An 11,267-nucleotide genomic window follows, 5' to 3' on the forward strand; every position below is an offset into this window, starting at 1 on the left:
CCAGAGCAATGCCAGCAGAAATGATATTTTGTTTTGCAGTGATAGGGATCAAATCCAGAACACTGTGCACATTCAACAAGTGCTCTTCCACCGAGCCACATCCTTAGCCCCAAACCCATTGTAATTATAAGATAGGTCTTCCTCCCTGGGAAAAAATAATATGTCATGTTACATACTGAGTTAGTTATCTTCTCATTGCTGAGATAAACTACCTGACAAAAATCAGCTTAAGGGAGGAAAGATTTATTTCAGCTACATTGCCAGGTTCCATTCCATCATGGCAAGGAGCTTGAGGCAGCTGGTCACATCCAGTCCACAGTGAGGAAGCAGACAGCCATGAATGCTGGTACTTGACCAGCTTTGTCTCTCTCTCTCTCTCTCTCTCTCTCTCTCTCTCTTTTTGAGGTAAGCTCCAAGGACTGGCTTTTTTTTTTTTTAATGCAAGAGAATGAGAACATGTGCGCATACAGGAGAGAGAATGGGTGTAACAGAGCCTCCAGCTACTGCAATCAACTCCAGATGTAATTACCACCTTATGTGCATGTACCACTTTGTGTACTGCATGCCGTTGTGTGTCAGGCATACATAGGACCTGGAGAATCGAGCATGGGTCCCTAGGCTTTGCAGGCAAGCACCTTAACCATTAATCCATCTCTCCAGCCCTCTTCCCCCCCACCCCACCCCCCCGCTTTATTTTTCCAGGTAGGGTCTCACTCTAGTCCAGGCTGACTGGGAATTCACTATGTAGTCTCGAGGTGGCCTTGAACTCATGGCAATCCTCCTACCTCGGCCTCCTGAGTGCTGAGATCAAAGGTGTGCACTACCATGCCCAGCTATCCTTCCTCTTTTATTTTGAGGCAATGATTTACTTTAGCCCAGGCTGACCTGGAACTCATCCTATTGCCTATTGGTTTCCAATTCACAATGATCCTTCTACTTCAGCCTCTGGAGTGCTGGCATTAAAGGTATAAACCACCAAGCCTAGTTCTCTCTCCTTTTTATGCAGTCCAAGACCATGACCCCTGAAATGATGCTGCCCTCAGCTAAAGTAGGTCTTCCCACCTCTACTGACCTAATCAAGATAATTCCTCCCAGGCATACCTGGAGGCTGACCTAATCTAGATAATCCTTCACACGGAATTCTAGATCACCCTTTCAGATTCACAATCTGCATGAATTACACTAATATTTTATCAGATGTCATTATTTTTACCTATTGGAAATGATAGTTTCTTAGCTGTGAAGCAGACTTATTTAATAGACTGTGGATTCAACTCAGAAGGTTTGCAATCCTAGATAAATAAGATTGTTCTAAAATTTGATATGCATTTTGTGGTAGTTTGAAAATAGGTCCATATTTGAATGCATAGCTTCAGTATTTTATTAAAATTGAACTTGCAACTTGAGCCCCTAGCAGGCCGGGGTGTGTCACTGAGTGCGGATCTTGGAGTCCAGACCTAAGGTGTGTTTGGGAGGATCTTGAGTCTCACCCTAAGGAGTATGGAGAGCAGTTTGGAGCTATAGCTGTTGGGTTTTGTGGTGTTGGCTGTTGGTGTCTCTATTTGCATCTATAGAAGTAAGCCGGGCCAGCTTATTCTTCTACCCCTGGAATTTGTAAGCCTGAAAATAAATCCTTTCCTCCAGTAAGCTGTTTTTGGTCAGGTGTTTGTCCCAGCAATGTGAAATTGCATCACACTTCTATACTTTGTTTGTTTATTTGTTTGTTTGTTTTTCTGAAGTAGGGTCTTACTCTAACCCAGGCTGACCTGGAATTCAGGCTAGCCTCGAACTCGCAGTGATCCTCCTACCTCTGCCTCCTGAGTGCTGGGATTAAAAGCATGCACCACCAAATCCAGCCACACTTCTTTTCTTTTGTCAGTAAGATTTTGCATTATGTTTGTTAAAAAAAAAATCCATAGCTTTCTGTCTCTCTGCTAAGTTTTCTCTTTGCATGCTGAGTTTCTGAAGCTCTGATCTCTGCTTGAATACACCTCAGTGAGATCTCTCTACCCAGAAGCCATCCCACTTCCTACCACTCTTAGTTACAGTATTATTACATGAAAAATGTTCCCATTTTCATGATTTATAAAATAGACCATACCTGTAATTTAAATTTATTTTAACATAATAACTGTTTAGATGTTTGCCTTCTACCTTAAAGTGGGTGGTTTATTTGTGTGTTTAATTTCAAGTTTTATTACTCTGTGTTATGATAAAGTGGCTCATACACACTTTATGCTTTCAAAATTACTGAGTTTAAAAATATTTATTTATTCATGTATTTATTTATGAGAGAGAATGGGCAGGCAGGGCCTCCTGCCATTACAGATGAACTTCAGACACAGGTGCCACTCTGTGAGTCTGGCTTTATATATGGTAGTGGGGATTGAACCCTCAGTGTCAGGCTTTGCAAGCAAGAGCCTTTAAACTCTGAGCCATTTTTCCAGGCCCTGAGTTTATTTTTGTACACTATTTATGAGCACTTTATTATTCCATAGAAGCTTAAAAGGATGGCATATTTTCTATTTATAATGAAAAAAAATCCTGATTTAAGTTTATGTTTTTGATTTTTTTTAATATATTTGAGCTATCAAAAGTTGAGCTATGTGTTCAAAGTCTCCCATAATGGTGTGCTTCAAGCATTTTCTCTTAGCTGCTAGCATACTTGGGTGCTGTCATGTAGCAGATTCACCTCTGAAGTATTTATTGTGCACTGTAACGTTCTTTAGCATAAACTGTTTTTCTCTGACCCATTTAAAGCATTTGTCATGAATTCCATTTTTCTGAAATAGGCCAACTTAGCTCTCCTGTGATCGATTGAATAAGCAATCTGGGAGCCACTGGCTTGGAGTTCTAATGGTTTCAGGAGCCCCTTTCCTGATTGCAAAAAAAGAGAAAATGATATCCCAAAGATCAGCTGAACATGAAAGAGGAAATGAGGAATATGTTAGTGAAGCTCCCTGGAGTGCTAAATGACTTTACTGGAGCCAAAATCACATATCTGACAACCAACTTATAAATGTCCTACAATGTCCAGACATCAAAATATTTTTTTTCTTTTTCAAATGATTATTTTTTTAAAAATTTTATTTATCCCACGATTGGTGGTAGCTTGATAATAGAAAGCAGGCTCATGGTTGGATATGGTTTTGACTTGTTTCCTAGCTCCAGCTATGGGTCACATTCCACTGAGCAGATCAGTTAGCCAAATCAAGAGCAGTTGGTTTCACCATGGCTGTGTGCCACTATTGCACTTGGGTGGGCATCACAACAGGTTATTTGCTGCTAAGTAGGTTAGACCATGAGTTGCTTGGACAGATATTGGTCACTTTCCCCCAGTCGCCCATGTAGCACCCTCTGGCACTAGATGCGCTGACTGTCTGGGGACTGACTCTCTTCCAGCTTCCAGCCACGTCATTCTATTTTATGTGTCAACCGCATATGGTGTCTTCAGCAGTCAGGTCTTATCACTAGCTACCACCAATCGTGGGCTACAAGATTTAATAGGCTATATTTATTAAATTCTCTATAAAAAAATAAGGGTTATCCCATTTGTCTGGTGCTAACTTTATGCTCCATTGGAGAATCTTCTTCTCTTTTTAGATAGACGCAGATCCTAAGGAAATCATCATACCTCAAAAGGGCTCCTGCTGAAACCAAGAATAATTGGCAAAACAAGCAAAGATGCTGTTTTCTTGGTGAACCTGGTACCAGCACAAGGGTGAAGGAAATCAACACAGAAAACAACCAACTCCTACCAAATCAGATATCCAGAGACACAGAGGATCCCAACACCTCATCATCGAAGCAGACCCAAAATGAACCCAGCATGGCTCAAGGAAATTTTTTGGAAGAGGGGGTGGAAAGAATGTCAGAGCCACATGTTGGGTCATGACACGCAGAGACATTTCTCCTACTCATAACTGTGGGCTAACTCCACAATGCATGACCCATATACCTCAACAAGGAGGGGCCAGGGGAGGGGTAGGACATGGACGAGCCTAACAATGGTACCAACTTGACTGTATTCACTGAGTACAAAACTAATTAATAAAAAATGAATTAAATGTTTATTTATTTGCAAGAGGATAGAGAGAGAGAGGAGACAGAACGGGTGTGCCAGGGCCTCTAGCCACTGCAAATGAAATCAGATGCATGTGCCCCTTGTACATCTGGCTTACGTGGGTGCTGGGGAATCTAACCTGGGTCCTTTGGCTTCGCAGGTAAATGCCTTGACCACTACTCCATTTCTCCAGCTCCCAATATTTTTTTTGGAGGTAGGGTCTCACTCTGGCTCAGGTTGATCTGATAGCCACTCTATAGTCTTAGGGTGGCCTCGAACTCTCAGCAATCCTTCTACCTCTCCCGGAGTGCTGGGATTAAAGGCGTGCACCACCAAGCCTGGCTAAGACATCAAAATTCTCCCAAGTGGCAGCCTTTGGAATTCACCCTGAGCTGTGGCATTGACTCTTTTGTGCTGTGTTCTGGCAGAGCGGATAGGTTCCTGAACCAACCTCTCAGAGAAAGGCAAGGTGTAAGAAGGCCTGAGTGCCCCAACACTATATCCTTGATAGATTTCTTCCTTTCTATTATTCTTTCTTCCTTCCTTCTCTTTTTTCCTCTCGCTCTGTCTTTCTTTCATGTGTGATATGTGCATGTGTGTGTACAAATGTATGCATCCTGTGCACTAGCATGTGGAGACCCAAGGTGGTCTTAGGGTGTCCTCTCTATCACTCTTCTGCTTTATTTCCTTGGATGGAGTTTCTCACGGAACTTGGAGCTCACTGATGTTCAGCTAGACCAATTAACAGCAAGTCCCAGCAGTCTTCCTGTCTCCACTCCACTCAGTACTGGGGTTACATGCATACAAGCCATGCCCAGCTTTTGACGTGAGTGCTCCCCAAAACTCATACCCTCATGCTGGCATAGCAGCCTTCTTACCCACTGAGCCAGCTCCCCAAGCCCAGTATCTGACTCAGTGTGGGTATCTGTGGTTTGGGGCATCAGTGACAGTTGCGTTTTTGTTTTTTGTTTTTTTTTTTGTGTGTGTGTGTGTATGTGTGTGTGCATGTCAATCTGACTTGGCTGAAAGAACCAAATAGATGGTGAAAATATTACTTTAGGTTATGTAGTTAGGGGATTCCTGGAAGATACTAGCATTTGCATCAGGAGACTGAGTAAAGCCCTTCCCTGGTCTGAATACATGAGTGTCATCCAATCCACCGAGGGTCCGAATCTAGCCAACAGCAGAGCAGAAAGGGTGGTTTTGCTTGCTCTGCTTGTGCTAAGACATCCATTTTCTGCCCTGAGACATGAAAACTGCTAGTTTCTGAGCCTTCAGGTGACCTTTGAGCTTGCACTAGAACTATGTCACTAGTTTACTTCAACCTCCAGCTTGTAGACAGCAGAATGTGGGATTCAGCCCCCATAATTGTGTGAGCCAGCTTCATAATTAATCTCCTTCTATGTGTAAACTTACATAGTATGACTTTTTCTGTGTCTGGTCAATGGGCCATCAAATATCCTTGTCCATTGCTAATTCTGACACAGGGGCCCTTGACTCCATGACCCTGTCTCTGGCTTGACATAAATCACTTTTCACTTTGTGAAAGATGGGCATGAGGGCTGGAGAGATGGCTTGGTGGTTAAGCACTTGCCTGTGAAGCCTAAGGACCCCGGTTCAAGGCTCAGTTCCCCAGGACCCACGTTAGCCAGATGCACAAGGGGGCGCACACATCTGGAGTTCATTTGCAGTGGCTGGAGGCCCTGGCGTGCCCATTCTCTCTCTCTCTATCTGCCTCTTTCCCTCTCTGTCTGTCGCTCTCAAATAAGGAAAAGTAAAATAAATAAATAAATTAATTAATTAATTAAGGATGGGCATGAGTATGCTCAGAGAACTTCACTTCCCAAGACCCTTGTGCAAGTAGATGAAAGGTACTAATTTGAGAAATGTTGGCATAACCAAACACAGTGCGCTTACATCTTGGTAAGTGCAAAGCCACAATAAAGACAATCAAGACATAAAAAAGTGGAGAACGATTTATACATGCAGCGGGTAAGGAGACACACAGAAAAAATTCCAAACCTTGTCCTCCACAAGTGAAGGCAGTGTGGAGATTTTGTTCAGAAAGTCTATGTATATCCCCAAGCATGCTCAGTTAAGGAGCACATTCCTGAGCGTGTTCAGCTTAAGATCATGGAGAACATATTTAAAGATTAAACTGAAGGGCAGGAACACCCCTGGATGTGCTCAGCTTGCACCATAAAGCTTTAGCTGAAAATAAAGGAAAGGAGGCTGGTTCCCCGGTGTGCTCAGGCAGGGCAGATGGTGGAGAATACTGGAGAGAACCAGGATCCATGAATACATCAAGAGAGAGCCGACTATCTACCATGAGATAGGTCCCCTCCACCTCATCTGCTTGGGCCCAGAGTCATTACAGAGGAGGCGGTGAAAGGAATACCACTCTCACAGCTAGACTAAAGCCAGTTTTAGGGAGATGGTGGCAGACATTGTGGTCACTCAAACCTCATCTAAACAGAGATCTAGTGTCTACAGAGAAAGCAACACTAAATCAGATCCCTTTCTTGCCCACCATGGCTCAGGGAACATTATGGAAAATGGGATGGAATGTTGTAGAAGCCTCAGGGTGGGTGGGAACAGCCTGAAGCACCGGGTCTCCTCCCAGAGACTGTCAGAAGCCTCTACATCCCCACAAAGAATACCAGTAATCCTTCCAAAAAAGACCCTCAGTGGAATTTGGGGCAGGTGTGTGTGTGCGGGGGGATGTCTAAGAGTACAACCTTTTTATAAAAAGTAAATAATGAATAGGAAAAAAGTAAAAGCCTATTTGCAGAAGCATTAACATAGGAGTTTTCTCCTGAAAATGCATGACTTAGTGGCTAACACAGAGAGTAATTTGGAAGGAAGTGGACTTATACAAAATAAATCAGTCCATACAAGTGCAGAGAAGACTGTGACCATTACTCAGCTGCTCCTTCGATGCAGTACTGCTGGCAAAAGATCCCTTGCTGCTTCTGCTATGGACTTCCTCCTCAGGAAACCCCCTTGTCAGGCAGGCCAAATCCAGTGACTGATCGGTAGAGGGAAATAAAAATCTTTCTCTTGTTGGATATTTAACAGAAAAAAGCATTGTATCCAGTCAAGAAATCCTCTTCTTAAATCTAAGAGAGAGGGAGAGGGAGAGGGAGGGAGGGAGAGAGAGAGGGAGGGAGAGAGAGAGGGAGGGAGGGAGGGAGGGAGGGAGGGAGGGAGGGAGGGAGGGAGTGAGGGAGGGAGGGAGAGAGAGAGAGAGAGGAGAAAGAGATGAAGCTAGATGGGTAGATACATGGATGGATGACATAAAGAATAGCTTTATTATTGAACAAGTGTTAAAGCAGAATGTGATACACATCACAGGAAAACCACTAAGAGATTGTAAATACAGAAGGACTCTTTCCCCTTACACAGTCAAGCAGATCCAACCCATTGTATATGTGTTTTCAAGATCGACAGGAACTAGTTCTTGAGTGAGTGGACTTCAGCCCTGTCTGTCATACATGGTGTCTGGTCATTGTGATAACTGGGGAGACCATTTGTGTTACCTTTATTTGGAGGAGAAACAGATATCTTTTATCCTTACTACAGGGCATAGTTTTGCAAGCTAGAGCAGGATGTTCACTAAAGTTAGGCTAGTATGAGAGAAACAATAATTTCTAACACACTTCATGGTCCTTAAACAAGACTCCTTGAAACAAAAGACAGAGTAACAAGAAAAATACAAAGAAAGGTTTATTAACACATGAAGAGCCACCCTTACTTCATCATTGGATACAGTTCAAGATCCCCACCAGATGCCCAGAATTAACAGATTGCTTTTTCATACATTATGTATTTACAATGAAGCTTAAATTTTTATTTATTTCTGTGTATGTGTGTATATGTATGTTTTTGTGTGTGTGTTTTCTCTTGCCTCTGCAAATGTGAGGGACTGGAGATTTGAGTCTGGGACGTGCGGCTGGGCTTTGCAAGCAAACATCTGTTATTTCACATTTTATTTATTTATGAGAGAGAGGTGGAGGGGGGAGAGAATGGGCATGCCAGGGCCTCTAGGTACTGCAGACAAGTTCTAGAACTCCAGACCCATGAGCCACCTTGTGCATCTGGCTTATGTCGGTACTGGGGAATTGGACCTGGGTCCTTAGGCTTCACAAGCAAGGGCTTTAACTGCTAAGCCATCTCTCTAGCCCCTCAAGCAAGCATCTTCAACTGATGAGCCATTTCCCTAAGCCCTGAAATTTAAAGTTTATGGATTAGTCTCAGTAATGATGGGTGTTCATGTGAAATTACCCCTGTTCTCCTCCCTTCCTTTGGCCTTTGACCCCTCCCTGGTCTTTGTGTTGAAGAGAAGACTTTACTGTTCAGGTTAACCAGCTTCAGGAGAGCAAAGTTCATGGTGATGATCCACCAAGAGCAAAGAAGATTCATCTCTGAATGACCCCTCCCAGCCATTGACTTCCTGCACATCATCTTGCTATACCTGTCTTTTCCTCCTACAAAACTCTTCTTTGTATCTCCAAATCCCCTGAGGTAGAGTAGAGGGTCTCCTCTATATCCTACAGGGCAGCATTGAAGACATAGACCTGTTTCCTTCCACCAACTTCTGCTTCGTGACTTTTCAGGGGCGTGGGATACCCCATAGACCTTAGATTCCAGCAACAGTGCAAGATTAGCAAACATAGTTTACCCTAGATCTTGGCAACTTCAGCATACGATTTTTTTTGTTCTTATTGTCAAAGGTACCTCATCTTACTTTGTGTCTATTCATAGGTATATTCAGACTGGCAGCATCATTTCCGTACACTTTAAGGCCTTTAAGAGCAACATAAGGACTGTAATACCATGTAGAGGCTGAAGGTCACTCTGCTAACAGAGGGTATGTTACTAAGGAGGGCTTAGTGTACATAGCATGGAGACAGTGATCAAAGGCATGGTTCACATCCCAACCTGGAGCTGGATGGTACAAGGTTTCAGCATGCTATACAGAATAGCATGCAGTTTAAAACCTATGGATAGTATTTGTTCTGGAATTTTCTGGTTAATATTTTTGGACTGTGGCTTGAACCGTGGAGGGAAAGGCTACTGGTTGCGAGCTTAGCCAATGGGAGGGCTGTTACTAGTGTGTTTGGTGCTGCGAATGCTGTGTGAGAGAGGCCTGGAGTGTGCGCTGCTTGGTGGGTTGGCTCCATGACTCCACTGGCACCGGGTATGACCTGTCTGCCTCTACATTCTCCCCTGACGGAGGAGTTTTTCAAGTTGAATATGCAATGAAGGCCATGGAAAACAGTAGTACAGCTATTGAGATCAGATGTAAAGATGGTGTTGTCTTAGGTATTGAAAAATTAGTCCTTTCTAAACTTTATGAAGTTGGAATGGCGGTAGCATGTTTGTTGGCAGATGCTCATTCATTAGCAGACATAGCAAGAGAACAAGCTTCCAACTTTAGATCCGACTTTGGCTATAACATTCCACTAAAACATGTTGCAGACAGAGTGGCCATGTATGTACATGCTTATACACTCTACAGTACTGGTAGACCTTTTGGCTGCAGTTTCATGTTAGGGTCTTACATTGTGAATGATGGTGCTCAGCTCTATATATGATTGACCCACCAGGTGTTTCGTATGGTTACTGAGGATGCACTATTGGCAAAGCCAGGCAAGCTGCAAAGACAGAAATAGAAAACTCCACATGAAAGAAATGACCTGTCGTGATGTAGTCAAAGAAGTGGCAAAAATCATTTACATAGTACACGATGAAGTTAAGGGTAAAGCTTTTGAATCAGAGCCCAGCTGGGTTGGTGAATTAACTAAAGGAAGACATGAAATTGTTCCAAAGGATGTAAGGGAGGAAGCAGAGAAATATGCTAAGAAATCATTGAGAGAAGATGAATCAGATGATGACAATATGTAACCTTTTGTTCAGCACCTATTCTGTTAAATATTTCTGTGACAGTCCTATGAAACTATTTAGCATCATGGATTATACACAGTGACCAATTTTCACTAAACTTTTGTCTTGTAAACATTAAAAAATATTTTTGGGCTATGGTTGGCTCTGGTATTGTAGCCAAGGAAACCGCGGTTCTTTGTGCACATCGTGTGTATATGGGAGAAACTCCTGAGAAATGAGAACCAGTAGTGTCTGAGGCCTGTAGCAGAGATGAGCCCACTTTGCTGTAACCTATCTACCGAAGTGTTCCCACCAATGTATTTGAAAAATGCCTTGAATCATGACTTCCTTTGTGCTGATACTATAAAAACTTCATAAAACTGCTACGGTGCTGTAAATTGATATTTGGGGTGACCTAAATCTGTATTCCTGGGTCCATGGTCACTCACTCATATTTGGTTCCAGAATAAACTGTCTTTCCCTTTGATGTAAGAGCTGTGTTTTTGTCTCAACATTTCTCAAACAGGTCAACAATGAAGGTCGCTCTTCTTTAAGTCCTTCCAGAACAGTAATGGGAGGTGCCCAGATACTGTCTATGCCATTCATCTCCTCTGGCTCTGCCTCTGTTCCCACCTCTCAAAGACAGTAACTTTGAAATGACCAGCACACACTTTGTTCTTCAGTTCTGTTCTCTTAATCCTTTCTGGAAACCAGCTAAGACTTTTAAACTAAATTATTGTGATTTGGACAAGGCTTATTTAACCATTGTAAGAATTTTGATGCATTTGCCAAGGATAGGAAAAGAGGTTCTGAAAAATAACAGAGAACTAGGGAAAAGTCTCTTCCCTCATTTTCAGCAGGAAGAAATCACCTCTTGTTTCTAATTTGCATTGGCCATCATATCTCTTGCTCCAGCTCAGGAACAGAAGGGCCAGTCTACATTTCTAACCTACCAGCAAGGCTGTAGTTGAGACGACAGCCAGTGGTCCTGACGCTTGATGCTAGTTCCCAGGTACAACATGGACCATGGGGGGAATATGGAACTGGTCTTCTAACACTCCTTCATTGTAAGTTTAAGACTATCTTAAATATAGGTATGCCTTACTTTAAGGAAATAACATTTTTTACAATGATTTTTAAAGAGTGAAATTGACAGCAGCTACTACTAATGTAGCACTGAATATGTGTCAGGTCTTGCTGAATGGTTTCTATCCATTATTTCATTTTTCTCAGAACAATCTCTTGAGAGAGAGAGAGACAGAGAGAGACTGACTATTACTAGTTTTATTTTATAGCTGTGGAAAACCAAGCCGAGAAA

At 42.7% G+C, this 11,267-nt stretch overlaps 1 pseudogene; it reads left to right on the top strand.

Moving 5' to 3' along the window:
* The first annotated feature begins 1,015 nt into the window (after window positions 1–1,015).
* On the top strand, window positions 1,016–9,970 carry LOC101609900 (annotated as a pseudogene).
* The last annotated feature ends 1,297 nt before the right edge of the window (window positions 9,971–11,267 follow it).

This window comes from Jaculus jaculus, chromosome 19, assembly GCF_020740685.1.
Source record: "Jaculus jaculus isolate mJacJac1 chromosome 19, mJacJac1.mat.Y.cur, whole genome shotgun sequence".
Classification (NCBI taxonomy): Eukaryota; Metazoa; Chordata; class Mammalia; order Rodentia; family Dipodidae; genus Jaculus; species Jaculus jaculus.